At 35.9% G+C, this 24783-nt stretch overlaps 1 pseudogene; it reads left to right on the top strand.

Moving 5' to 3' along the window:
- The first annotated feature begins 2598 nt into the window (after nucleotides 1-2598).
- The window catches only part of LOC140142692 (glycine amidinotransferase, mitochondrial-like), a 61744-nt pseudogene continuing 39559 nt past the window's right edge, over nucleotides 2599-24783 (top strand).

Below are 24783 nucleotides of genomic sequence, written 5' to 3'. Positions count from 1 at the left end.
CACTTAAATTGTATTCATTTTTAACTTAAGCATATTTTACAAGCAAATTGCTCCAGTAGTATAAAATTGTAATATGTTATATAAAATGAATTCTTGTCGTCGGTTTAATATATGTGTATGAATTTAGATAAGTAAGTTAGTTGTAAATGACTAAATGGTTAATTGATTAACACCTGCATCTGTCAAGTACTATTTAATATCAAACTGTGATTGTATGTAAATATCTTAATGCAATATGTTGAATAAAACAGGGTGATCAAAGAAAAGACCAAGCATGGACTTTTTTATTTCCTGACTAACTTTGTAGTTTGGGCAATAAGGCGACAATAAGATCCTTGTTCTACTGGCAGACAAACTTGCCAAGTAGGGATCCATGGTCGGCCGGGGAATTTTTATTTCTGGAACATAAAATGACTCTCAAAAATCACAGGAACTTTGAAAAATCTGAAAATACTGGCTTTTGGCATTTTTGACTAAAATTGTTTGAATATGGAATTTAACTTTTATTCTCAGGATAGAGTCTTAGGATTAGGCCAAAAGTAAGGTGTCATTACAGGGGGAAAAACAGCCATTGGCTTTTCATGGGGTTCTTTGTAAAAAAAAAAAAGTTCTTTGAAGAACCTTTAAGGAACCATTAAGAAAGAATCCTCAAAGGGTTCTAAGTAGAACAGAAAAAATGTTCGTTAGCCAAGGAAATGATTTTTAGTACCAAAAAGGGATAAAACTCAACTTTGTTGTGAGTCCCTGAATTAATTAATTAGAAAGTTCCTAGGCCTATTTAAATCTTTAAGGTTCTCTAGGGCTATTTAAATCTTTAAGGTTCTTTGTAGAACCTTTTAAGGTTGTGTGTAGGGGCCTATAGCCTTATCATTGCTTAGGTGCTGTATACGGGACAAAATAAGGTTAATTAGTTGCAATTTTTAGAGTGTACATTCAGGCACCGCGGTGCGACACATCTTTCCCTTTCCCCCCATTGACAAAAAACCCAACTTCTCAGGATGAAAATGTAGCATACCCAACAAGGTCAAAATTACAATGGAAAAATATTTACAAAGCAACCACTTTTCCAACTGTTCAAAAGAGCACCAAAAATTTTGAAGGAGGGCTAAGTCCACTTTTTGAATGCAATAGGGAGGGGTGATCACCTTTGGCAAATTCCGCCCCTTGCAACTGAATCCCTGGCCGCGTCTGTACCAAAAATATAAAAGCAAATTAAATCTATTCAATTTTGGTCCCAATATTCTTATGATTTTCCATGGAGGACATCCCGGACATTTCCCTGAAAATCCTGATAGAAGAAAAAAGCAATAATTGCCTAGTGCATCTTCCTTTTTACCCCCTGAAAATACTGTGTTTTGGAACAATATAGGGTAAAATTGCACAATTTTGATCGCTTCGCACGTACTGCTCCCCATTAGCCGTGTGAAAGTCGATTCCGAGTTTATCGTCCCCGCCCGCGTCACTTTTTGGAAACCAAAAATACTTGCATCGGATTTTCAAAAATGCCAAAATAATTCATTATTTTCAAAGTACCAGTGTTTTCACCAATTTTAGCAATTGGAAACATATATTTTTGTTTGTAAAACATATAAATGCATAACTTGGAAGCAAAACCAGGCTCTTTTCAAAATTTTCTAGTCCCTACCCATATAAAAACATGTTTATAAATTACATTTATGAGTTTGGCTTTAAATCAACACCTATTTTAGGTCAATAATGAAATCTGATGAAAAAATGAAAAGTCACCTCACCAACCTGGAAAAAAAAAGACGATAAACTCGGAATTGACTTTCATGGGCCTTAAGAGATCAAATCACTTTATTATCAAAATACATATAAAACCATTGAACAATAAAGGAATACAATAAGCCCAGGACAGATCGTATAAAAGATCATGCAGGGCGGACAAATACAGTATAACAACATACGCACTAGAAATAGCAATATTAAAAGACATAAAAATATGTAAGATTTCATTATTTATCACATTATGCACTGAGCAAATTGCACTGGTCCCAAGACCTTTCGTCTTTGGCATGGTAAATGACAAAAGAGGCAATGATGGACAATTTGGAAACCTTGTCGCGGAATTCCTTGAAACAAATCGGGGAATGAACTAAAGAAGTGAATGATTTGAGCCTGTCAGCATTAGGGGCTAAAATTAAATGCTCCCCACCCAAACTGCCCTCACTGAAAAGAAAAACAAACATAGGAACTTCAGTTATTTTTATTCATAAGAATAATACAGTTTTCAGTCAGACAATTATTGTGTGAACAATGAAATTAAATTCAATTGAGCACATAAAACACCCGAAATGTTATTAAATTATTATAAATATTAGGCCTATATAATATTATTATAAATTTATTCCTGCGTTGGACTTTTCCTAGTTATGAAACTTTAGACCAATGAAAGCCAAAGAGAACTTATCAATTAACACAGTGACCAATCAGCATGCAATAAAATCACAACGTAGTTGATCAACCAATTAGATGATACGATAGTAATGACGTCACATCGGAACGCAGTGAATTGCAAATGGCGGCTTACTACACGAAATGTTAATGAGAGATTGGTCCACTGATTTTATCGGTCAAACACCCTCAATCGCCGGCTGAGAAACACGCCGGTGTTGTACGTTTGCTTACATAACTTGTTCTCTCATATTGATTGATTCATTCGCAACTGGCGAGAGCAGCACTGAGAGTTTATACGCTGCAGTTTTCACGGAGTCTCGTTTATGCAGTTGTGTGTTTGCCACATGAAATAGGCAAGCTTACTTTCATTGCTTTCTTCCTTGACGTACATGTATCAGAATAATTTGAGGTGATGTTACGGATCAGAATTTTGCTCGGGGGATGCAGGGGACGTGAGGCTGCGCCTCTGAAATCAATTAAAACGGTGAGTTTTTATCCTGTTCCTATCAAATAAAGTGAAATATTTTCTGTTATAATTTATCTCCGAATGTCATGAATGTGAAAGTCACTGCACATGCTGCACGTGTTTCATATCCTCCTCTGCTCTGCTATTGAATTTTAGCGCTCACGTCTTGTCTCAACAAGCATGACAAGCTCCATCCCTGTGCTTGTTGACATTTTAAACAATTAACAACACAAAATGCTCTGATCTTGCTTGGTTTTGAAGAGTAGTGTTCATCAGCAAGAACTTGAAGTCACTTGTTATTTTTGTGCATTTCAGCAGCACATGAGCATCTTTTCTGTTTTCACATAAAAATACAGGAGTAGTTCAAAATGTACTACAAAAAACAAGTTCAAATTTTTACAGGAAAACACTAATAAATTATGTAGAAATGTACCCTTTTGAGGCTGATAGTAGTATGGTACATTGAATGTTAGAGTACAAATATTTCATAAATATGACTAGAGGTGGTCCATGAATTTCAATGAAGGACTGAAGCTTGAGTTGCATGGAACAGCTACAGCTCAGGCAGTGCCAGAGTGGAGAAGAACGGTAGAAACATTAATGTTTTAAAAAGTGTAGCCGTAAACACGGAAATCGGTTCTGATTGGCTGCTTGATTCAATCGTTTGACAATCATAACAACACCGATAATCTGAGTGGCGCTCTTGTAAGGGAACACAAAGCGCCACGTATGTCGCTCCCAGTGTGGTAAATAAGCAAAAATGACCACGGGCCATTTGGGCCCTTGTTCTTGAATCTTTAGGGGCCCTCACAAACTTTTGCGGGCCCGAATAAATTGAGAGTGGAAAATAAACACATTTTTTGAAAAAATCAGCATTTTAAATGAATCTCCATTATGAATTAGTGTAGTATGGACGATGTCTTGGAAGATTTTTTGTATTTTCAGTCCCGTTTTTCAGTAAGCTTAAATTTATTTATTTATTTACTTATTTTTTTCATGGGCCAGTCGGGCCCTCATGGCACATTTTCGTCGGGCCCGCATTGATTTTCACGGGCTATGGGCCCCCGGGCCCGCCTTATTTACCACGCTGGTCGCTCCTAAACAGGGCGCTCACATCGATCAGAAGGGACTGCCGTTCTTGTTATTAGCTCATTATTTCACCAAATGAAAATATTCTTTCCAATTCCATTCCGTGATTCAAATGTCAATATCTAAATTCCTATTTGTCCGCTAAATTTTCTCACCAGGCAAACAATAAAAATCCGAAACTAAATAATTAAATTTATAGAAGCAACTTCCACACGTTTATTTAGGTGTCCTGTTGGAACTAAATGAATAATCCATTTCCAATAGCCTTTTAAATAAAAGTTGATGTTGAATTTTCCCCATCACTTGCTGGAAAAGTCTACCGAGCTCTTAGAGTCCCAAGCTACATGTATCGTATGTTGGTAGCTATCAGTGTTGACATTTTTTGCAACTTGTTCTGCTGATGCTTAATTTTGGATGAAAGCAGGGCTACACCAAGGTTGAACTAAAGTCAAATGCAGCAAACCTTTGACGAGCGCGACTACCGTGATGTTGCAAATTCGGCGCTAACAACGCGTACGGCGCACAGTTCATTCATAAATTTCCACTCAGCAACAACATATCTCTTTAGCAGCCAATCAGAGACAAGTGCGTCCAACGCAGTAAATACGCAATGTATCCTTACAATACGCGCTCGTCAAAGGTTTACTGCATTTTAGTATAGAGCAATAACCGCACCATAGCTGAACCATGTGGCTTCGGCAGTATATTGTGGTAGGCCTATACCCCCGGCCTATACCACTGTCATCATTGCATTTAAATTTCAGCTCAATTTAATTGAAGCATTTTGAAAACTTGACATTTGACCCCTTTATTGCCCTAAATGACCTTAAAAATGAATTTAAAAATATTTTAAACATGTTTAGAATGTCATAAGGATCATTGCATATAAATTTCAGCTCAATTGGAGCAGTTTGAAAAACTTGACCTTTGACCCCTTTATGACCCCTTAATGACCTTAAATGAATTTTAAAATATTTTTAAAATGTTTACAATGTCATAAGGATCATTGCATTTAAATTTCAGCTCAATTGGAGCATTTTGAAAACCTTGACTTTTGACCCCTTAATGACCTTAAATAAATTTTTTAATGTTTAAACATGTTTAGAATGTCGTAAGGATCATTGCATTTAAATTTGAGCTCAATCGGAGCATTTTCGGTTAAAATGACCTTTTTGACCCCTGTGACCCCAGGATGACCTCTAACGTTTGGAAATATTTGTATAATAACGTATTTCGTCAAATAGTCGCCCCTTCAAATAAACGCCCCCCACCACTTTTTTTCAACCAAGATGTTTCAAAAATTCGATATTTCCATGCTATCTTGTGTAGTAAGCTTACCAAGTTGCTCACATGGTCGCGAGTAGCAGCAATAAATAGCGAAAATCTGCATCCGAACCGGGAAGTGAACCAAAAGTCACTCAGTGTCAAAAGGTCATAGTTCGTCATTTTAGCGTGACTTTTAAGCTTACCTAATGATTTGAACGGGAATTTTCGTGCTAAAAATGACCTCTAATAAACGCCTTTGGAAAAATGTAACACCCGGGCGCTATTCGACAAAATCTGGTATATTCTTTATGTTTTCCTCTTTCATATGACACCACTCAATGCACTCATGGGGTCATACCTTCGTGGCATTTAGAGATATGTCCATTTCAGACCAAATGGTTATTCAGTTAGTAAGCTAGTAAGTAAGCTAGTAACATTCACTCATATAGGCTGATACCATTTCATGGTTCAGCAAAAATGGGGGTGGCTGTAACAGATGTGAGGGCCAGGTGCCTGAAATACAATGCCCAAATTGAAATAAATAAATCAGTAAATCGGGGCTCAGCACAGTGTTTCCTTCACAAGGCTTCAGGACAACATGTTATGCCCCCAGCATACTTTCCTGCCGCTGCGGCAAGCGGCAGGGCGTTTCAACCAATGACAAGCATTGATTGTGTCCGTTTGTCTGCAATGCGTGTGCGCCACGCCACGGCAGGGTAGTATGAAACCAGCTTAAATGCAGCTATCAACTAAAGCATTTTGACCAACTTTTTAATCTAGTGGCATTTTTCAAACTTAACTTTATTTTGTAAAGCTTGAGTAAAATAATACATTTGCCTGTCCAATGTCTCAAAAGGTGGAAAATGTCGACATTACAGCCTAGAAGCAAATGATCACATAATAGCATTGCCAGAAGCAAGGCAGAAAAAAAAGTAAAATTTTCTTTGCAAATTGAATCAAATGCACACGTGGGTTTCACAAGTTAGTTTATACCTGTCTGTAAGAGCATGGTGCTGGCGTGCTGCTGTCTGATGTAATGTAAATTCCACCCCGGGAATTCCACATTGATTATTTACATTTTATTGATTTCAACATGTATTGATTACTAATAATTATGAATGAAAATGTAAGTTGGAACATATAATAGCTATACCGTAGTAGGTATAGATTTAATTTAAGGTCATGCACCTAAATACGCAAGGGTCATCAGCACATTAAATATGTTCACATGTTGTGCCAGTGCATATGTACATTTTCTTGGTGTGTGGCTTCCAAGGGAAAAAAATTTCACTTTGGCATAAAATTTGCGAGGGCAGCCAGGCAATTCTGCTAGGGCACCAAGGCAATCACATACTAAAGATTACTTCCAAAGTTCAGCATTTTGAATTAGGCCTAACAAAATTGTTTGATTGGGGTAACCCAGCTGACCCTAAAAGTAGGCCCGACCTTTTTTTCTTTTTTTTTTTTTTTTTTTTTTTTTGCAAAAAAAATAAATTATTAATAACTAGAGATATAAATTGATTAATTTGAAATTAATTAAAAGATAAATAAATAAACAAAAATAATAAATAAATATATAAATTTAAAAAAAGAAGAACAAAAGTTCCAACAAGGCCTTTATCAAATGCAATTCACAGATTATAAAAGTTTTTAAAAAAAATTAAAATTAATGTTACGCCAATCAAACAATTTTTTTAGGCCTTTGTTTGTAAATTTTTTTTGTACAATTTTTTTAAATGGCAATTTGGTCTTCATGAAGTTAGTTTTTGATCCAATGTGAATTTTATTTTTTGAAATCCATGGCCAAAATAGCTCTCTTTGAGTCTTCAAATAGGCTAAAATCCATTATCTTCGGGGCTGCCCCTCAACACCCATTGGGGTGTTGCCCTAAACCCTTCCACCCTGGACTGCTGTAAGTTGCAATGCTCCAATCGCTCTGCCCCCTTAACTCGCAATTTTCTGTATTTTGATGGTAATCATGTGGTTTCAGGATTTTATTGAAATCCTCAATCACAACTCCTATTCGATGGTAAAACACAGTAGTAAAATTGCCAGTCAACTTCCTTATAACATTTGGCTGAAGATGCAATATACAGCTGTATTATAAGGATGTTAAAACTGACATACTCTCGATTTTTCGGATTGAGTAACAGCAATTTTCTTTTGCCTTTTACCTTAAGGGGGTACTACACCCCTCGATAAATTTGTGTCTATTTTTGCACTTTTCTCAAAAACTAATAATACAGTGGTAACAAAAGTTATGTATATTATTGGGGCAAGGAATCCAATTACTACACTGAATTTCAGTGACCCAAGACAAGCGGTTTGTTATTTATGATAAGAAATAAGGTACCGCTAGGATGTACCTCATTTCCTATCATATATACTGAACCGCTTGTCTTGAGTCACTGAAATTTCAATGTAGTAATTGGATTCCTTGCCCCAATAACATACATAACTTTTGTTACCAGAGTGTTAATATTTTTGAGAAAAATGCAAAAATAGACACAAATTTACTACAGGGGTGTGTAGTACCCTATGAACTTCAAAATAATTTTATTTACCTAGCTGGGGGGTTTTCAACCCCCCGAGCTAGGTACTGTTTTGCTATCGGATCTTTCTTCTTTCTTTCTTTCTTTCTTTCTGGCAATTAATTTCAAAATGCTTCTCCTCCTACATGTTACACCCTACAATTACGTAACTTGCACATATGTATTGGCTATATCCAATGCCCATAGGGTGCAAACAGAATTGGGGTCAAAGGTCATTAAGGGGGCATTACCGGTATATAATCAAATACCTACAAAATGCTTCTTCTGCCACATATTACATAGCACAATGACGACACTTACACATGTGCATCGGCTTTACCCAGTGCCCATACCTTGCACACAGAATTGGGGTCAAAGGTCATTAAGGGGGTAAAATCTATTTTGCCTTATCTCGATATCTGTAAGGGGTGTGGGGCTCACACTCAGTGACAACAAATCTCATGACCAGGGGAACATTTTACAGGGGTCAGGTCAAAGGTCATGCAGAGGTCAAATTTTAGAAATGCATTTTCTGGACATCTGTAAGGGGTACAGTGCTCAAACTCTGTGACAACAAACTTAATGACCAGGGGAATATTTTGGAACACTTTGCAGGGGTCGTGTCAAAGGTTAACTGGGGTCAAATCATATAATTTCATTTTCTGGATATCTGTATGGGTTATGGGGCTCAAACTCAGTGACAACAAATCTCATGAACATGGGAACAGTTTGAAGGGGTCAGGTCAAAGGTCATGCAGAGGTCAAATTTTAGAAATGCATTTTCTAGACATCTGTAAGGGGTACAGGGCTCAAACTCTGTGATAACAAATTTACTGATCAGGTGAACACTTTGGAATGATGTACAGGGGTCAGGTCAAAGGTCATCTGGGTCAAATCGTAAAATTTAACTTTCTGGGCATCTAAAAGTCGTATGGGACTCAAACTCGGTGACAACAAACCTCATGAACAGGGGAACATTTTGGAACATTTTGCAGGGGTCAGATACCTCCAAAACACCAACATGCCCCAGCTAGGTTTGTGGTCTATGACCACCATTTGCCACTAGTTTTTATTTATATTCTAATTACTGGTATTGTTCTTACTTTCAGCTCTTTGGTTTTAACGTAGCACCTGCACCAGCACCAGTAAGATTTAGTAGCACACGAAGCGTAGCCCGTGAAGAGTACTTTAGCTGTTTCCAGCATTTCATGATGAAAAACCAGAGGAGGACACCCATAGCCCCGTCTGGTCGCACAACGAATGGGATCCCTTGGAGGAGGTCATTGTAGGGCGTGTTGAAGGCGCCACTATTCCGCCGTTTACGGTGGAAGTTAAGGTTAGTAAATATGATGAATATAAAAAAAATTTTAGAATATTCAGTTTAAACTTATTTTTGTATTTGATAATAATACAGCCCATTTTAGAAAATACTAGTAGGCAGATTTAATATCAAATTAATGGGGTGCAGAGAATCTGAAATATTCTGATTTTTGCATGATTTTAGTCACCCCATCTGCCCCTAGCCCTATTAAATGTTGTTCAATTCACAACCTCTATTTTGCAGAATTTGTGAAAATTAAACCCTCACAAAAAATTGTACTATACTGTTCTAGTGTTCTTTATACCAGATAAAAGTCTGGCTCAGTCTTGATTGAACCCTACATGGTTGTCATGGATTTGAATGTTGCCTGGCATTTCATGTATTTACAAATCATAAAACTTATCATTCATGACATACTATGACATCTTGGCCTTAAATTGTTTCTAGGAGGCACAGAGAGAGAGTAGGAACTGGGTAAAATAAAATTGTTTTACTTCCAAGTATTGTAAGATATTATTACCTGCTAGGATGCTAGCAGAAAATCTTCAAAATTAGGAACCAAGAATATTTTGAATTTGAATTATATTAGACCATAGACTTGCAATCAGATCAGGTTAAGAAAACTTCATGACCAGGGATAGCAATAGTCTCTAAAACTTGGGTGTCCTGAAAGGGTCCATGCAGGCTAAAATTTACTACATTGTTTAATTTTGGGGTCCAAGTGGTGGAAATTGGGATCATTGGGACCCCCAAAAGCCGGTTAGTGCCAGTCCTGAATCCTAAATTGTGATAGCATGTGAACGATCGCTGCTGAACAGTGCTGATGCTATAAAAGTTTGCACATTTTTGGAGAATTTGTTTTTGTCTATTAAATTCCAAATTAAGAATCCATACTACACATGGACCCAATGCGTAAGCTTAGACAGCTATAATCTTCCTATCTCAAAGATGGAATTGTTGATTCAGAGTAGATTCTTGTGCGCATCTCATTATATCTGTAACCAGCATGGTTTGTAAAATGAGTCAGTGTAAAAGTGCTTTGCATAATTCAGGTCCTCAGGCAGCGAGTCAGAAGACCTGGGTGTGTGTTTTGGAGTTCTCCAGTTTGCTTTTGGCAAGGAATTATGTATAACCCGGAAAAGATAACTGCGTACTTGACCTAAATGAATGAAATTATGCAATTATAGATGGCTATTGGAGCTTCATACTGTCTGGCAATGGGCGGGAAAAAATATTTGTTAGAAATTGAATTGGATTCAAATTATTGTGGTGAAAATGTTATTTTACACACGTCGCCTACCTCAATTTGTGTCAACCAAAAATGCAAATTATGAGATATCCCATATTCACATTTCTTCTCAGCTCAGATAAGAAAATAATATCATTCACATGATCTGATAGTTTGTGATCAGTGTGTCAAAATAAGGCAATTCCATTAATAAAATCCACCCTACCCTGTGGAAGATTTTGGAATTATATATTACACAGGCAGTGTATGAATTTCAAATGGAATGAATACATTAGGCAGCTCCATTTGAATTTCATACACCCTCTGAGAAAGATTCACTCTGAATCTTCCACAGAGGGAAGGTGAGTTTCAAAAAGAGTTGGTTAATGTGCTAATTTCATTTGAAATTCATACTCCCCTTAAGTATGAAAGATATTTCCAAAATCTTCCACAGGGGTAGTGTGGATTTTAATTGAATAGCCCAATTTTGATTGCATCAAATGATTTGTATCTTTCTCAACTATTTCAACACCTGAGATGGCAAACCATATCAAATTACATTTAGTGTTTTCATTACACTGCCAATCTACCTGACAAGTTTATTGGTTTTACCAAGTTATAAAAGGTTGCAAAGATTTCGTTTGGTGGAATTGAATGTTCTAGAGTAAAAAATCTAGTTCATTATTTTCTGAAATTTCGCTTATTTTCAAGTTTTACTAGTTTTGGATATTGCTGACCATAAAACAAGTTTGAGGACCTAATTAAGAAAAGAAAGAGAGAGACTGAGAGAGTAGTACTACTTTTGTCTCTAGACTATTTCTATTACTTGGAAATTTAAGCATACCGTAAGTAGTCATGTTGGATTGAAAATTTTATGTAGAAAAATCTTGCTTTGGGGCCAAAAATTGGGAAATTTGTTTTCTCCAAGTTTCGAAGAGACTGCATTCTCTTTCCAGTTTCCAAAAATATATAAGTTTCATATTTCATATTTTTGTTACTTTAAATAAATAATTAATAAAGTGAAAAAAGTTTTAAAAATTTCCCACCAAACACGATACTGTATGTATCCTTTAAGGCTCAGGAAAGTCACAGTCGCATCTTTTTTGTATGCATCAAGTGTGATGCTAGCCTATACAGTATACACCAGCCAGGCACACACCCATGTAGCTTAGATGCACTCTCTTGCGAACACATCATTTGGGAGTTAAATGCATTTTGAAAATAATTGAATGAGAAAATTAAGTGCTATGCCAAAGATTGTCAGATTGAGTAAATGGGGATGATTGCTTCATTAGATAGTTTCAGAGCAATTTGAAATGACTTGGAGTACCATTAAGACCTGTACGTGTGTGCGCGTTACGGCACCCCTGTGCCCATTTAAAACCCTATGGATGCGTGCAACCGTGCAATGCGTGCATTTGATCAATACGGTAACTAAAAGAGTTGACCAACCAGACGTTGGTCCAATTTTGATGGAATTGTAATTTCTTAATTTTAAGTCGGCATTTGAGTTGACCTAATTATGATATCCCCTATGGAAGCGATGACCTGAATCTCCCACACACAGTGTGTTAAGTTCAAATGGTGTTACATGAATGAACAACTCGATCCATTTGATATCTACACCCCCTATGTGGGAGATTAGGGTCATGTCTTTCGAATTCATAGGGGTTGTATGGATTTCAACTGGAACAGCCCAATGATTGAAAGAGAGAATTAAGTACGTACCATGGCAAAGATTGTCAGATTGAGTAATGTGGATAATTGCTTTAGACATTTTTAGAGGCATTTGAAGTGACTTGGATTACCATTAGAATCTGTATGTGTATGTCGTATTAGGGCACCCCTGTGTGGCTGTGTCTATTCAAACCCTATACATTGTAGGTCCATGCATTTAAATGTGCATGAAATCAATAACAATTTAAACTTGACCAATGACCATATCACTTATCAGACGTTGGCCCAATTTTGACGGAATTACAATTTCTAAATTTGAAATCACTATTGCTTCCAAAGGAAACAAGTTTTAAAACAAAATGTGGTGAAAATTTTAATAAAACATATCTCGGCAATCACAGTTTATTTTCATTTTGAACTATAATTTTTGTGCAAGCCTTCAGAAGAGTTCAAACAGTGACCTTTTTGGCTTTGACAGTACTTTATCATATTTACCAACTGGTGTTTACGAGTGGTTGGAGGATGCACAAGATGCACGTCTTCCACATACCATTAATGAGCCCTTAAACATGATCTCCCGTAGACAAACATTAGCTTTTGAGAGGAACCAGATCAACAATTTCTGATCCAATATGCTGTTCCAGTTGAAATCCACACGCCCCTTCACGCGATGACCTTAATCTTTCACATGGACACAGGGGGTGTCTACTTCAATTGGGAGTCACCTATTCAGGGGAAGTCTTCCATAGGGTGTAGGCGTATTAAATTGGAATAGCGCAATTAATCAATTGTCTCATCAGGTTATATTCAATTCATTTGAAATGTCATGTTTATAAGTACAGCCTATATAACTTCCTGCTATTTATTAAATTCATCATAAAGTAAACCATCCATCATTAACCTCTCCCTATAAACCATGTCCAGACGGACATTTATAACCTAATGAGAGCTTGAACCGCAATGTAGAAATGAAATTGAAGTCACTCTGTGAGTTGTACAGTGCTTTGACAACTGGTAGAAACTTGAGCCACCCCTTATGTGACTACTGACTAACATTATTTTACTTCTGGTTGAAACAGGTATTTAGACTAATCGCTGTGCACAATCATTTTGTTAGCATCTGCTGTGCAGACATGTTTGGGCTTCTGAATGAAACCTTGGCCCCAAACATACGAAATTTTAAGTCGCTCAAGATTGTGAGTTGTCGTCCACACAGTGGTTTTCTAGTAGAACTCTGATCCATCCCCTGTGTTGCTAACATTTATTTGGGGTACACATAGAAATAGGTATTGGTCTGCCTAATCTGTAGGCCTACATAATCATTCTGTGAGCTTTTACCATTTGGACATGTTTGGGGTTTCAGACTCTGAAAGAAACCCCAAAACATCCGGCATGGTACCAACCTCAAATTTTGAATTTTTCAAAAAAACTCAAAATATATTGGACGGTTTTAGGTAGGTTAAACCACTTGAGAGGTTTTCCCTTGGAATGTCAATCCTCAAAGTGTGTGACAGGAGAAACCCTGACTAAACCTTGAAGGATTCAGATCCCCTTGAGTGTTTGCCTTCTGTGTGGACTGGAAATAGCTCATCCATTAAAATATTGGTATAAATTACACTTAATTCATTGTTATTCTTTGTCTATATCTCAGGTATAGACAGAAAAACAATTCATTGCAGTCAAGTATTTTTTTAAACTGTAATTTGAATTTGATACCTCGGTAAGTTCGGCAACCTCAACAAGGCAAGGGGTCCAAATTGATAAAGATTTTTAGTCTGTGCCGATCAAACAATTGCACTTTAACCAATATACATACAGACTGCAGAAACTGAAGTTCAGTAGGTTTTTCTTGTCCTACTACTTGACACCACAAGTTCACAACCTTTCATTATAATTTTCATAGCTGTAACCAAGGAACTAAATTCTTTCAGGAAGTGAATGGCCATGTGGGTATTACATGTTCAGTTTCTGGGAATTACCCACATTTTCTACTCTCTATATGTGATGTGATCAAGCAAAATCAGTCAGAAGTCAGAAATATGATTTAAGCCAAACAAAGGAAATGAAACAAAAGGGCGCTGGAATGAGTGTTTCAATAGTATTGTTGAAATTTAAAATTAAAATGGAAGTGTGTCATTCTAGCATGGTGGAAATATTAAAGCATGAAAGTGAAACATCCTTTCTTTAAAATAACACCCAAGATTCAATTTTTTTGAAATTTATTCAGGAATTAGAAATGGTAGGGATTCAAACATAATAACAGATGGGATACATTCATCCCCCAAAACCTTCACATTCAATTTTTGGTTTTCCAATATACAATTTGGTGTTATTTTGGTTGAGAGTTTGTAATTTTGAATTTTGGAGCCAGCATTGGACGTAAGAATTTTTTTATGTGTAGCATTATCAGCTTGCACTACTTGATTTTTGTTACATTTTGCACACTAGTCTATGGCATAAAATTGCTACACATTTCCAAACTTGTGTAGCAAAGTGATCAAAATTGAGTAGCATTTTGCTCTGCGATACCGGCTATGGCAAATGCTGTTTGTAGCACATAATTCTAAGTTTAAAATAACCTAAATATTTGGATTATCCTTTAGTCTAGTTTCATTTTCTTTGACTTCCTTACCCTTCTCACTTCTCACATATAGTCTGATATTTTAAATTATCAGTCAAAAATCATAGTGACATGCATCCGGCATTGATAGTATTAAAAATTCCATTTTTCATTATTTTTAATCCAATTTCTATGAAAACAGATGATCATACATTGATTCCACATTATCATGCTCAACCAGTTTGAACCAGATATGAGGCAACATGAGTATGCATTAAAGCCATGTGTTATCTGAGCGTGGTCTACGTGCAGTTTCACATGCATGGGCTTTTGTTATCAGAAAGGGAGTGTGTATAAATGCGGAGTCACATAAGTGTCAGTAATCATGTGGTTATGTTGCAGCTGAGGTAACCAGAGGGGAACCCCTTTTGTCTCACTGAAGGGTACTGGTATGAATTGGGAGAAGGTGGTTTTTTTATTTGATTTTAGAAGATAGAACATATATTGTAACTCTGATGAGTTATTTAAAAAAAAATTACATGTTCTGTCTTATTCTTTGGTTTGGTGTTGCCAAGTTGATGAGGGGTTCTAATTGGGGGGTAGTCAAGTTTGGGTAGGTGGTGCTGCTGAGAATCTGAATGAGGGCCCATCACTATACCAATTTATTACAGAAATTTTGATCCATTAATATACCAAAAGTCACAATTTTTAGTCAAATGTAACACAAATAGCTACCAGTAGTATGCAAAATATTTGGTAAATTTAAACAAATTAGCTACAGTGAGGCAAAATTTAGCTTTTTTTTTTAAAGAAAAAAAGGTGTCATTTATACCAAATGACCAAAAATTGCGAGCCACGTTTCCGGCATGTCCCATGTGGTCATGTGTACTAGATTACCCATACATGTACATCCGACACCCCTGGCAACATAAGTTCTCGGTTGACAGATAAAAGTAGTACAAAATACAAATTGACTCGGAGCAAACATTAGAATTGGAATAGTAACATGCAACTCAAATTGAACTCACTATATTGACATTATTGATAATTCAAATTTCATTTATAATTGCAGACATTTGATCAATAGATGTTATGACTGCTCCATTTCTTCAAAGTAGTGCATTTCAATGAGAGTGAACAGTGGCGGGAAAAGTAACAATAGAGTGACAATACAAGAATGTGATGTGGACAATAGCATGTCACAAAAATAATAATAAAGTTACAGCACAGTTTGATATCTTTGAGCAGAGGAAGTGTTGGAGCACAACTTCACTAAACAATTTTGTTTTGTTTTTTCAACTGGTAGAAAAATTTATATCATGTGCTAATGCGCTTGGCATTTTGAGCAGTTTTTAACTGGTAGAAAAATTCATATCATGTGCTTAATAGCATCCCCTCATTCAAATATTGTGTTTTTTATATTTTGTATAGAAGTATGATTTGTATAAAATCAGGTGATGATTTACCCTACACATATGTATTTCAGACCTTAAGTTTTGGATATGGATTTGTTTTTTTACCATCTCATTTTTCATAACTTTGTCACTTTATTTTTTTCTTGAAGTTTTAACTTCCATGAGCAAAAGAAACTTCACTGAGAGGTTTGCCAGATGGAATTCCATCCTTCTTTTTGAAGAAAAGATAGCATCAAGAGCAAGACAAAAAGTTATACCTCAAAGTTATGAAACGGGTGGCAGGGTCTTCAAGACTTTCACTTCCGAATAGCAGATGGAAGCATACAGGTGATGTGATGGATATGGTGTATCAGGAGTATTCCTTATCAAGAGATGTCCTTATCAGGTGACAGGTCACCAACTTGCGGCTAGACTGGAATCATCCTCCAGAACACTCCAGAGTCCAGACCCCAACTTGAAATGTTAAAAAATCACACACACACAAAAAATATACCAGCAAAAAAAGGTCGATAGATGATTAGCCAAGATACTTGGGATTAAAAAAATGTTTTCTCACATATTGAGTGCACAAACTTATCATGAATATTCACTCTCCACCAATTGAAACTTTTAATTGGGTCATGAGAGTAAGTTAAAATACTGCAAAACCTGCCCTTAAAATATTTTAAAAGCTATACTCGCCCCCATAATTGCATAGTTTCTGGTCTTATGTGCTAGACCTGGGCCATGAGATGTATCAGATACATTTGAGGACCTCGGTGGTTACGAGGTGAATTACGGCTGATGCCCGTTTCACCTTTTCACATTAAGACTGGTATTATACATGCCACTGAGCCTCCACATTGCACAATGTCTCAAGTTGCACTGCTTTCATAGAATGATGACACGCTACCACTAGAACATTATGTCTTCAGGCAATTACCATAATGGGCTATTCCAGTTGAAATCCATACACCCCCTGTAGTAGACATGAACTACTGATATTCCACACCAAGAGTGTGAATTTCAAACAGGGTTACCCACAAATTTCAGCACGAATCGCAGATCACAGAGATGTAACTTTTCCGGAGATTTCTGGAATTGGCCCATATAAATTCTTGAAATGTAATTTTTAATTTTTTTAAAAACATTTCCGGGACCATTTAAAAAAAATACCTCCACCCTTCTTTGAGCCCTGGCCTCATCTCAGCCATGTAAATTTAGGTCATCCCCCACCTTCATTTAGAACCACTGATGAGGGCTATAAAGGTAAACTATGTTGATAAAATGTTACAGATTCGCTTGAATATAAACTACTCAGATGAGAGTCTTCAGATAAAGCTCGCTCATCGATCAGGTACACATACTGAGGATATTCCAAGCCTGGCCTCTGCTCACATATCACATACTAGTATTCAGGACTCTGCATCATTGTGCATTTCCCCTGTCATTTAGTACCCATTAATTTAGTGACTTTTTGGCAAGCTATAAACCATGTTGATAAAATGTATTTAGATTCACTTGAAATATAAATTACTTTGTAGAGAGTGTCTGGGGATAAATCTCGCTCATCGATCAGTCACACATTACTGAGGATGATTCCAAAGGTTGAAAGGTACAAGCAACACTACATCAAATATTCAGGCACGCTATAACTGTTTCAAATCTCCACGTTTTATTTCTCTTATTTCTCTCCTTGTTTGAATTATTAAAACTGTGATGGATTTGTGATATAAATAGGGAGACTCATGATATGACATTCATAAAGAACTTGGATATTGGCATTATTGGCATTATGGGCACTGTTGTGAAATATAAAGCCTTAATACTGATTTTCCATAAAAATGATCAGTTCATTAGATGAGCAAATGAAGGGATTTCCCGATTCAACTGTAATGGACCGATTTAGATCGGTCTGATGAGTGCAGCCATATTTTAAAATGCTGTCAGACACATAAATGTTAAATAGGTCATGATGCATTGAGTGTTTTTATGAAACAGTGCCAACAACATAATACCAGTGAAACTAATTAGTGTAAAAGGGTAATAAATCCTGCCACATACAGACAGACACTCTACGTCATCCTTATTGTTATATTGTTTTACATCATTGTCATCACCATGATCATCAGCATTTAATTTAGTTGGACCATCAATGTCCTGAATCTTTTGCTGAGCACAATATTGTGGGCGATATTATTATTAATATTGTATACAAAATAATACATGAAAATGAGAAATAGTGCAAATCGTGAATCCTCTACATGTAGCTGATTCTAATACTATTTATTACCTGTGACAGTGACAAGGATTCTCGAGTACATAATAGACTAGGAAAAGCCAGTAAAGCCACTCGTTTGCGCAAATGAAGTCAGTCAAACTCAATACGCAATATGTAGAATCAAGTGTGTGGTGGTATGTCTTGTGTAAGATAGTGAATTGTGGAAGAGGTGATGTATGTTTATGTTGTTGTTAAAAAAAAATTAAATTGTGAAAAACAACAAACATTTGGACGTTTACTTTCTTTCCATTACTATTATATTGTGAAAACCAAGTACCATAGCTCAATATGCTAGGAAAATATTCAAACCGATGCCTCTATAACGACATAGGGATTGGCTATCTCAGAGATTTGAGATCTACTCTCACAACCCTGGGCTAAATAAGCTGTATTTTTGCCGGAAAGGGTCCGAATAATTGGCAGTCGATGTGCGCCATCTTTGAAAATTGGGGGTACCAAACTCCCCTGCAACTGTCAATCAAAATTACGGGATAAGTCTGCTTCACTATTGAAGTAGTACACACGTTGTTGTCGTGCACACGTGACACGTACGTATATTTTAGGCTATGTTTACGTTTCTACGGTACCAAACTCCCTGGCAACTGTCACTCAAACTGACAATATTATATATGTCAATTAAAGTGAAGTGACTTAACTTTTTATACAGGGATTGAATACAAGTGTCACGGCCCTGAGTGACAGTAATAAGATTATAGGGCATTTGGCCAATATACTGGTTTGAACTCAGCTAAAATTATCATTTATATTTTTTCTGCAGTAGGAAATGTACTTTGTACTTAGTTTCATAATGTAAATAAATATTATCAGTTTCAACAACAACAAAGATAATATTGTCATTAGTCACGTGCATATGATGACAATTTCATTGAACCCCTATCCACTAAAATATCCTAATCCTATTGATCATTAGATACACAATACCCATCTGAATTTCCTACAGATATTAAATTTTTGAACTTTTTTCCTTAATTAATGTTTAGATTAAGCACCCTTCATTACTTCTTCAGAGTAAGAGGTATTTTCACTCAAAATATGAATGCACCAGGGAAAAATATTAATTAAGAGTGTACTTGGTGCAAAGGTTATAAATATTATTGTCATTATAAAGTTTGTATTACCAATAAATAGCAGAAACAGCATTGCCATCATCATCATTAATTGTTATTAATATTATTATATTTATACTGCTATTTTATTAAACAAATAGACTACCGTACGTCATATAAATTTTTTGTTGTTGTTGGCAAGTACAATCCCTGGTTGAATCTAAGGCTCTGAGTGAGTCCCGGGAATTGAGTCCCGCCCGATAATCTATTACCCGGCAGGAAATTCCCTGCCCGGTACCGAAATTTAAAAAATGCATTGAATTTGAATGCATTTTGGTATCATTAATAGCGTATGACATGAAAACTATGTATCAATTTTCAGATTAAAAACACAAAACAATGTGCAAAATTCAATTTTTTTTTTTTTAGGTCAATCATGATCCTAGCATTTAGGTCTAGGTCCAGAGACACTACAAAACTGAAAAAAAACTTTGAAAAAAAATTTAAATTTTTTTTTTTTTTTTGCAATTTTTTTTTTTTGCAATTTGGTACCCTTTCGAAAAAAGTTCGGGTACCGGGAGCCGAATTTCCTAAAATGAGAGCCTTAGTTGAATCAAGACACTTCAAAAAAATTTTAAGATAGATCCTGAAACATGCATTATGTAATGAAAAATGTATGCTTGAAGAAAAATTATGTAGCGTAGTCACATGCTCTGGTTACATGCATACCATCGAATCTCCAGTACAGCTCATTTACTTACTACATTAAGATGCGGATGCTGAAGATGCAACTCATCTCTTATTCCGTATCCATAATGAGGATGAGTATATTCAGGGAAATACTTTTATCCATAGGGAAACCATGTACTCAACCTTTCATCCGCTTACGTACATCTACCAACTGCGCATAGTGAGATAGTTGTTAGTGGCTCATGAATATACTTGGGACTTTGGTTAGTGTGCTACAGTGTGACTTTCTATCCGGCAGCTGTCTTATTGCATGCACCATTGTGACAGGATCATGCTCTGGTGTTCTAAAATACAAGATCAGAAACAAATGTGTTAAATAACTAAGTTGGTCACAACCCCGGGTCACAACTGCGTTGTCTCAGTTCACAGAGTCTGAAGACCGAATTTTTTTTAAACATATTGGGTTTTCAGTCGTCAGTGTGAACATTGGAATATGAAGGCAGCAATCTAAGGGAAACCATATGGTTGATGTGATTGAGTGAGTTTTAAATCAGTGATATCTTAATTAGAATCAAAATTTGATTTTTCCCAGCTAAGGCCTAGAGATGAGCCCACAGGTAAATGCAAATCAAATTTGTTTTTTCCCTTAGAAAGCAGTAAAGACATCATAAGTGTTAAAACCATTTTCCCGTAATCCCCTAGCTAGCTGAGTCCTTCCAACCATGTGAAAGTGCTAACGGTATCGTGAATCTTTTATGAAAATGCAAGTTATGCAATCAGCTAATGACATACATTCACATTTTGTTCAAAACAAGACAGAACAGAAGAAGAAAAAGAACAAATAAAAAAGATCGCAAGGACTTGATTCCTGCTTTGATTCTGCATGTTGTGTGCGTGGGATATAGCAATGTGCTCAATATGGCTCGCAAGGCTTCAAGCTAAGTCAATTATTCCGATGAGTGAAAAAAATGTATTCTCATTTTGCCCTAATTGGATCACTACCATGCTTGCCATGTGCATTATATAAATAAGCTGGCTTCATGAATATTTTTCAGAACAGAAACATAATATGCCAAAAACAAGCTTATGTTGGATCAATTGAAAGAAATTTATGCATTCAATATTCCGTATGTGACCCATTCTGACAAAACCAGGAACAAGTCGCATTTTTGACATTTTTCGTGATATGAAACAAATGGCTTTAAAATAATTACAAAATTATATACATAGCATCAATACTTTTGAAGATATGGATAATTTTGAAAATGATACCTTGATATATTTTGCCAAATTGCTATTCTGAGTAATGTGTTAATTAGTTTCCTGCCTTACACAGGATTGAATAGGGATAATCATAGTTCAACTGTTAATTATTAATTAAATAAACCTCTTTTTAATAAGTACTTAGGATTTGAAAGTCCACTTAGTCCCAGAGTCAAATACCATGAAATTAAGAATTCAAAAATGTGTTCTTTTTTAGGGGGAATGTCATCTTTAAAGACCTATAAGTTATAACTCTGCAAAAAGCATGCTTGGCGACTTGTTCCGGGTTTTGTCAGAGCTGGTCACATATGTGGGACATGCTGAAGTATAACAACCTATTTTTGATCGATTTAAAGAAATTTATGCATTCAATATATCTGGAACATGATGAAGTATAATACTCTTTTCCTTTATTTACCCGCATAGACATATCAAGGGGTTGTTGCAAGAAGGCCTTATATGCAAAAGCTGCCCTATAGACATTTTAACTTATTTCTGCATTCTATATTATATGCATCTTAAAAATATGACACCTGGCAGCTATTGCAGACAGTACTAATTTCTCGATTGTTATTATATTCCACACATCCCCATGATTTTGAAGCGCTGTTTTTTGGCACATAAATAAGGCTTATTGTCGCCATCCACATGCAGACATGGCGATGACACCTTAATGCACTGTGAAGAAAATAATTTTTCAACCAAATTCAAAAAGTATTCTTTATTATTATGTCAGCATGCAATGCATGCACCAATTCTATACAGCGTATCTTCTGATGGACAGATCGTAACTGTTAACGATTATGTATGAGGCATTTGGGATGGGGAAACACAATTTAAACAAAAAATACTGAGGATGTATTTGACATGGTGAGATTGAGGCAATTTTATTGATAGAGAGAGATTCTGACTGTTTGAATAGATGGATAGCTTTTCAGTACCGACACTGTTGTTCTCTAAAAATGGAACTTTTGCACTTTGTTTTAAGTTCCATGCATACTTGGGTTTCTGCACTCTTTTAAGCTTTTGCAAATTTTTTAATTAGAGTGCAAGTCCATATATGCTGAAAAACGGCAAAAAATACTCAAGTTAATTTTTGCTGAGTGAAAAATAAATCATGCTAAAATTACGTTATTACAAGAGCGGCAATTTGAGCCACATCAGATGACGGAAGTATCAAAACGCTTCTGACTCTTGTGTCTTGGCACGTTAAATTTAACCTGGAGATGAACTCTGTTTTGTTTCAAATTAACTCGCTAATAAGACTATTTAAGTCAAACGAATGTTGAAACAATGCAATTCATTCCATGCATAAATTCCCCAGACTCATTAAGCCTGGTTGTGCATGAGAAGATGAGCATAACCTATAGGCCCTGCTGTACTAATTTCGCCATCCAGTGGAGTCGCTATGCACACATAAAACACACACAGGAATTGAACAAATCTTAATCTTTACCCAGAGCAACTAGCGCTCATAAACATTGAAAAAATCCAGTGCATCCGTTTGGCTTAAAATTAATTTAAAGGGGCCACATCTGATGTTTGATAATGAAAACTGACATGTTGTTACCGATAACAAAAAAATTATTTTGAAAATGACGCTATATTGCTTTAATATTATGTCAGTGTTAAAACTGTAAGACTAAATGCATCTACACAAACCTGCTAGACAGTCATGTGCCATAGCATGCAGCTTGTTCATTGTCATCACTAATGGAGGCAACATTCAAAATAACACACTCAAGACTGAACAAAGAAAATGAGGCATTCATGCGAGTGGTTCAGCTATAATTGGTACCAAGAATTGGTTCATGCATTGATTGTGTCTACAGCTATTTTGGGATCACAACACAGAATGTCTATTGATTGCAGAAATGGTGTAATATATAAAAATACTTGTTTTCTTGGCTTCAGAAGTTCCTGAAGGTATCAACTTAATTGATGTAAAGGGTGTTGGCTGTTATTAAAGTTGTTCCCTGTTATGCAAATCATACAGTTTATACTCCGTAGTTTTAACACTGAGATTTCGAGCTTGCTCATTGTTATGCTAAAACCTTTCCCTGTTTCACATGCTTAAGGCCATTTCTACACATTTGAATGGGCTTACGACTATTTGATGCGGACTAAATATCGCATTATGTACTCGGGAATGTAATGTACAGATATGGTGGTTTGAATTTGACAACTAAAGTACTCCCGGGAAATTACCACTCTTCTCTTGACCAGCATATATAATAGGTTGGGCTAGTTTCTTTTTTGTCATGCCTGGACCTAGAAGGTTACTGAATGAATGAAAAAAACCTTTTATAAACTACATTTAAGTCCCATACGCTTAAACAGGAAAAACTGACATGCAAATAAATTACAATATAAAACAATTTTCTGGTTGTTCTCACAAAAAAAAAATTGGAACTCCAGGCAGATTGTCTCCATACAGTATAGTGAAGAAAAATAGCATTCAAATTATTAAAAATCATACAATGTTCCTCTTCTTTGGTATACGGTACACTAAATATGACTGATATTGAATTTTATACTGTTTTAAATTGAGCGTATATCCTTTTAGACAAACACCTAGTTTTGGTAAGAGGCTGCATTATTGGCTTCAATGGCATGTATTTAGTATTGTGGGCTTTACAACCATACATGCTAAAAATATCAGTGTTCTATAATAAATTTGTTGCAAAAAAAATCTAATTTCAAGTTCATTGCTTTTTCTCACAGGCAAACACCTACCAGCATCACTGGGACTTCTTTGCCAAGCATGGAGGGAAGCCATTCCCTGAAGAACACCTCAAGAAAGCCCATGCAGAGATTGAAAATTTCTGCCACATTCTGGAGCAGGAGGGTGTGACTGTGCGTAGACCGGATCCTTTGGATTTCACTGTGAAGTACACCACCCCTGATTTTACTTCAACTGGTAAGATTAACCATATAAGGCAAAAAAAATGTTTTCTTGCGCTCCGCGACCGCCCGAAAAATAGAAATTCCCCCTCCCATCACTTTTTAAAAGATACCTTAAATTTTGATGGTATCAAGGACATTTTATATTTGTTATTCACTTATTTTTATTCATTTCCATATTTGATTAAAAACCAAGAAGTATTTCCATTTAAATTCAGTCCAAAAATGCACAATGTTTTACAATAAAATGTTTCAAGCATTTGTCTATAACCTTTTCAGAATGGAAGAAAAATGGAGGAAGAGCCCATGGAAAATTAAAAAAAGGATTGACCTACCGACCCTCCAAACTTGTCTTGGAAAGGAAACCAAACAATTTATTTTTTTGGCCTGATGGTGATTTGTTGAATAGATAATATAAACGCATGTCCAAAAAAGAAAATCGCCACTATTTTGAGCGGTCATAACTTTGAGCATAGTTAATTGAATTAAAAGTGTTGTTTAAATGTATGAAAGTTTGGATAATTTTGTTAACCGCAGTATATGATACCACACTTGTAAATCGGAATGATTGACTTATTAACAATTGAATACAATTTGGTGTGCGTGTGCGATTGCAGCATATTTACTG

This window comes from Amphiura filiformis, chromosome 20 (genome assembly GCF_039555335.1).
Source record: "Amphiura filiformis chromosome 20, Afil_fr2py, whole genome shotgun sequence".
Classification (NCBI taxonomy): Eukaryota; Metazoa; Echinodermata; class Ophiuroidea; order Amphilepidida; family Amphiuridae; genus Amphiura; species Amphiura filiformis.
The sequence above is the reverse complement of the archived record's forward strand: the minus strand, read 5'-3'. Positions and strand labels throughout refer to the sequence as shown.